Genomic DNA, 6,000 nt, shown 5'->3' with positions numbered 1-6,000 from the left:
TTTGGGATACCCAATACGATAAAATGGGTACACAGACTGACTGCCTAGAAGTAAACATGTGTGATAGATATTCCGCAATCTGTGATTGATCATATTTTAATGCAAACCACAAGATTGATTAGGGAATTTCCCAAAGTAGAGTTGCTGGCACAGAATTATGTGGTTGCTGGTAGTCTTTGCGCGCACGCCAAGAGGAAGAACCATGCAATGGTGGAGCCGCAAAAGTTAACGAGCCACGAAACGGCGCGGTAGTCATGGTAGTAACCTTTTCCAACGTTCCAATGTATTCTCTCACACCAGTGGCGGATCCAGAGCAGTCAGAGGGGGGGGGCCCAATTTTGGAAAAAAAATGTAACTAATGGCCGCGAAGCGGCTTCATCCCAGAAGCTTTGCTTGCGCGACGCAGAGGTGTCTGAGGGGGATGTGCCCCCCTCAGAAGTTAGAAACTTTTGGAAAATGTAGACCCATTTGAAGCCATTTGGTGGACCATTTTGTCACTATTATTGCGTAAAATTTTAGTTTGATAAAGCCAAAAATTTGAGAAAAACAGCCCAATTGAAGCCATTTGTGGACAAGTTTTGACTTTTATTGTGTGAATTATTGCTATATAATTATGTACCAATAAAGTTGCGCACGCAGGGGGTGTCTGAGGGGGATGTTCCCCCTCATAAGTGAGCAAATTTTGTAAAATGAAGGCCTAATTGAAGCCATTTGGTGGACAATTTTGCACTATTTATTGTGTCAAATTTTATGTTTTAAAAGGCCGAAAATGTGCGAAATGAAGGCCCAATTGAAGCCATTCGTGGGCAAGTTTTAACCTTTATAAATAAATTAGCTTAAATTACCCGATATTGCTTTAGATTTAAACATAAAGTTGCGCACACAGGGGGTGTCTGAGGGGATATGCCCCCTCAGAAGTGAGAAACTTTTGCAAAATGAAGTCCTAATTGAAGCCATTTGGTGGACCATTTTTACACTATCATTGCTTTTTAAAACAAAAAAGGGCCCGAACTCGATTTGTAAAATTTTAAATATAACACGGACACTTTATAGGCCTAAGACTTGAGATTCGCAATTAAAGCATGTATGGTGTTGAATTGAAGTCGGCTCAGAGTCCGTCTTAATAGGCCTACTGACTTTGGTGACAAAATGTGACGGGCCCTACATATCGGTGGGCTGCCGTAATTTTCACATGCTTTTAGGCAGAGGACCCGCCTTCAAGCAAAATAATCACATACCTATAGGCCTATAGACTGACCCGACTGCGATTTAGGCATGGGCCTACTATACGTGCAATTTAACCTTTTCCCTTCTCCTTTTCTCCCTTTTTCTTCTTTTTTTTTCTCCTTTTCTCCTCTTCTCTTCTCTTCTCTCCTTTCCTCTCTTTTTTTTTTTTTGGGAGGGGGCCCAGGCCCGCCGGGCCCCCCTGAATCCGCGCCTGTCTCACACCATAACACTTCTATATGCTGATTGGTTAAAAGTTTCAGCGAAGTTGTTATTAATGTTAATGTTATTAGTATGTTTTAATCAACTATATATGCGCCATCGGTATTGAACTTGAGATGTTGAAGATGGACATGACTTTGGAACATTGATGGAGTAGCGATCAGGATTGTATCCGTAGTGTTGATTGGCTAAAAGTTGTCAACTGAATCATCTAACATGTCCAAGTCTTTTCACAGGAGGTGGAAGCGCACGTGAATAAAGGGATGCGCTGAGAGCGCACAAGTATAATTAGCTAAGCTGTTGTTGACCTCCGTGTGCAACCACCTTAATAAACCCAGTTATATATTAGATAACAAGTTCATGGGGAGGACATAAATGATAAAAAGTTATTTATAACACCAAATAATAAAGAACTAGGTCTAAATATGGTCATAGTCAGAGTTTTGTTTCCCTATGATATAGTACAATAAATTTAACAATGAATACAAGTGAATAATTATTTAAAGTGAGTAAATAAAACTGGAAAATGAGAACGTGAGATAACTTACTACACTTGCCCTTGAATGTCATTATGCATGGTCATTCGAAATCTGATTGACCCAGTCAAACTGCATTACGTGTATGCATTTTAGTATAACATTGAGAAAGCAACATACCTTCATTTCTCATTTTGACATTAATATAGATTACAATCATGAGAACTTCCGTAACTTCTATAGAAAAGCATATAAACTCAATTTTCCCAGGAAAATTTGTGGTAATTTTTTCAGCCCCCCTTTAGGGGGGTCAAAATTTTCAGGGCCCCCTTTTTGCATCAGGCCCCACTAACAAGTGGCCTTACTACTATTTTGTGCAATCAGTTTCCATATTGAATTATTTGTATTTGACATTAAATGAATCATTTAGTTTGTATTTGGTGCAATCGATTGTTTTGAATAATATTATAATTATTATTGTTTTATAGCTATGCTGGTTCATAGGTTGATTTTTGTAGTGTTTTATCTTTTAAGTAGTTTTAATGTTTAATATTTGATCCTTTATTCTATATGCTTTGCCTATGTATGTAATATTAATAGTATTTTAAACATGTTGTAAAGTCACATTGTAATTTGATTTATTTTGTAAGCATTGTATTTATCAAAATTTGCAATATTATCGTGTATTTGAATGTATGTAGTATTTTTAAAAACCTTAATAATTATGTTATGTAAATGTTGTATTGATCCCTGGGCCTCAAGGAAGAACAGATGATTAATTGTGTTTTCAACTGATTGAGTGTCCCAGGTTAAAGAAGAAATAAAAAAAAAAAAAACAAACAAACAAACAAGTGTTTGTGAGCGGTCCCTTATTGCCGGATCCGACAGAGTTGCATTTGCGCATGCATGGTGGTTGTGTGACACCTCAAATCCTGGAAAGCACTGACAGCTAGCATTCGATACTTCTTTTTTGCGACCAATTAGCATTCATTCGATTCAATGACCTCTTGGGCCCAAGGTATCATGATTTAGGGTTAGTCATGGCTGCAGTTCTCAAGATGCATATGAAAGTAAAACAAAACAAAACAGAAAACAAACAAACCGCAAAACACCGGGATAATATTGGCTCTTTATTAGAGCGGCCTCAATCGCCGCAAAAAAAACAACACCTTAATGACGATTTGGTGGGCGTGGATGGTTGTCACTTCTATATGCTGATGGGTTAAAAGTTTCAGCGAAATTGTTATTTTTATATGCTGATTGGTTAAAAGTTTCAGCGAAGTTGTTATTAATGTTAATGTTATTAGTATGTTTTAATCAACTATATATGCGCCATCGGTATTGAACTTGAGATGTTGAAGATGGACATGACTTTGGAACATTGATGGAGTAGCGATCAGGATTGTATCCGTAGTGTTGATTGGCTAAAAGTTGTCAACTGAATCATCTAACATGTCCAAGTCTTTTCACAGGAGGTGGAAGCGCACGTGAATAAAGGGATGCGCTGAGAGCGCACAAGTATAATTAGCTAAGCTGTTGTTGACCTCCGTGTGCAACCACCTTAATAAACCCAGTTATATATTAGATAACAAGTTCATGGGGAGGACATAAATGATAAAAAGTTATTTATAACACCAAATAATAAAGAACTAGGTCTAAATATGGTCATAGTCAGAGTTTTGTTTCCCTATGATATAGTACAATAAATTTAACAATGAATACAAGTGAATAATTATTTAAAGTGAGTAAATAAAACTGGAAAATGAGAACGTGAGATAACTTACTACACTTGCCCCTTGAATGTCATTATGCATGGTCATTCGAAATCTGATTGACCCAGTCAAACTGCATTACGTGTATGCATTTTAGTATAACATTGAGAAAGCAACATACCTTCATTTCTCATTTTGACATTAATATAGATTACAATCATGAGAACTTCCGTAACTTCTATAGAAAAGCATATAAACTCAATTTTCCCAGGAAAATTTGTGGTAATTTTTTTCAGCCCCCCCCCCTTTAGGGGGGTCAAAATTTTCAGGGCCCCCTTTTTGCATCAGGCCCCACTAACAAGTGGCCTTACTACTATTTTGTGCAATCAGTTTCCATATTGAATTATTTGTATTTGACATTAAATGAATCATTTAGTTTGTATTTGGTGCAATCGATTGTTTTGAATAATATTATAATTATTATTGTTTTATAGCTATGCTGGTTCATAGGTTGATTTTTGTAGTGTTTTATCTTTTAAGTAGTTTTAATGTTTAATATTTGATCCTTTATTCTATATGCTTTGCCTATGTATGTAATATTAATAGTATTTTAAACATGTTGTAAAGTCACATTGTAATTTGATTTATTTTGTAAGCATTGTATTTATCAAAATTTGCAATATTATCGTGTATTTGAATGTATGTAGTATTTTTAAAACCTTAATAATTATGTTATGTAAATGTTGTATTGATCCCTGGGCCTCAAGGAAGAACAGATGATTAATTGTGTTTTCAACTGATTGAGTGTCCCAGGTTAAAGAAGAAATAAAAAACAAAACAAACAAACAAACAAGTGTTTGTGAGCGGTCCCTTATTGCCGGATCCGACAGAGTTGCATTTGCGCATGCATGGTGGTTGTGTGACACCTCAAATCCTGGAAAGCACTGACAGCTAGCATTCGATACTTTTTTTGCGACCAATTAGCATTCATTCGATTCAATGACCTCTTGGGCCCAAGGTATCATGATTTAGGGTTAGTCATGGCTGCAGTTCTCAAGATGCATATGAAAGTAAAACAAAACAAAACAGAAAACAAACAAACCGCAAAACACCGGGATAATATTGGCTCTTTATTAGAGCGGCCTCAATCGCCGCAAAAAAAACAACACCTTAATGACGATTTGGTGGGCGTGGATGGTTGTCACTTCTATATGCTGATGGGTTAAAAGTTTCAGCGAAATTGTTATTAATGTTAATGTTTTTAGCATGTTTTAATCAACTATATATGCTCCATCGGTATTGAACTTGAGATGTTGAAGATGGACATGACTTTGGGACTAATTTGATGGAGTAGCGATCAGGATTCTATCCGTAGTGTTGATTGGATAAAAGTTGTAACCGAATCATCTAACATGTCCAAGTCTTTTCACAGGAGGTGGAAGCGCACATGAATAAAGGGATGCGCTGAGAGCGCACAAGTATAATTAGCTAACCTGTAGTTGACCTCCGTGTGCAACCTCTTTAATAAACCCAGTTATATATTAGATAACAAGTTCCTGGGGAGGACATAATGATAAAATTTAAATGAAATAAAACCAATCTCAGACATTGCCGACGATGGGCAAAGCATCAAAACAACAATATATTTACTTATTAATATTTAGTTGTGTATTATGTATTGCGTAGTTTGCAGATAAAGTTAACGACTCCTTGGTGTGTATTTTTAAGGCGCTACGTTGTATTTCATTGGGTATTAAAGCGGTTAAATCTCTGGGCTTGGTTTACCTTGTTATCCGAGTAGTGGTTCCATTCTGTCTCTTAACATTCCTCCCATGAGAACACGCCTTAGAAAAACTTCCGAATACTTGGACTACAAAACATGATATTGATAACCATCGCTGTACATAATGTTGTGCACTAATGTTGTTTACGTGGTTATGTAGATATTGACTTGAAAATACATGTACACCCATGCACTGCACCCGAGCGCTCAATACAGCACTAGTACTAGTACCTCATCCTTTATTTGGACCATTTTGAGAAAATAGCAGGGAAAATAGCGATTAAAAATTCTGTAATGTTTGAAATTCTCTATTAAAACATTTGAGAAAAAAATCATAACAAAACCCATATTGCTTTTTTAAACCAATTATTTAATTACAAACCATTTGCTTTTCTTGTTTACTACCAATTTGAGCACATTTCGACACATTGGCTCGTAAAATTACAACATTAACCAGGATACCTGAAGATTTCACATTCTTCAATATTGTTGAAATTGAATATTTGTGTTTCTCTCAAAGTAAAATGCATGATGATTTTCCAACCATATATTTTGTTGATTCAAATTCACGTGGTATGGCAAT

This window comes from Amphiura filiformis, chromosome 12, assembly GCF_039555335.1.
Source record: "Amphiura filiformis chromosome 12, Afil_fr2py, whole genome shotgun sequence".
Taxonomy (NCBI): domain Eukaryota; kingdom Metazoa; phylum Echinodermata; class Ophiuroidea; order Amphilepidida; family Amphiuridae; genus Amphiura; species Amphiura filiformis.
The sequence above is the reverse complement of the archived record's forward strand: the minus strand, read 5'-3'. Positions refer to the sequence as shown.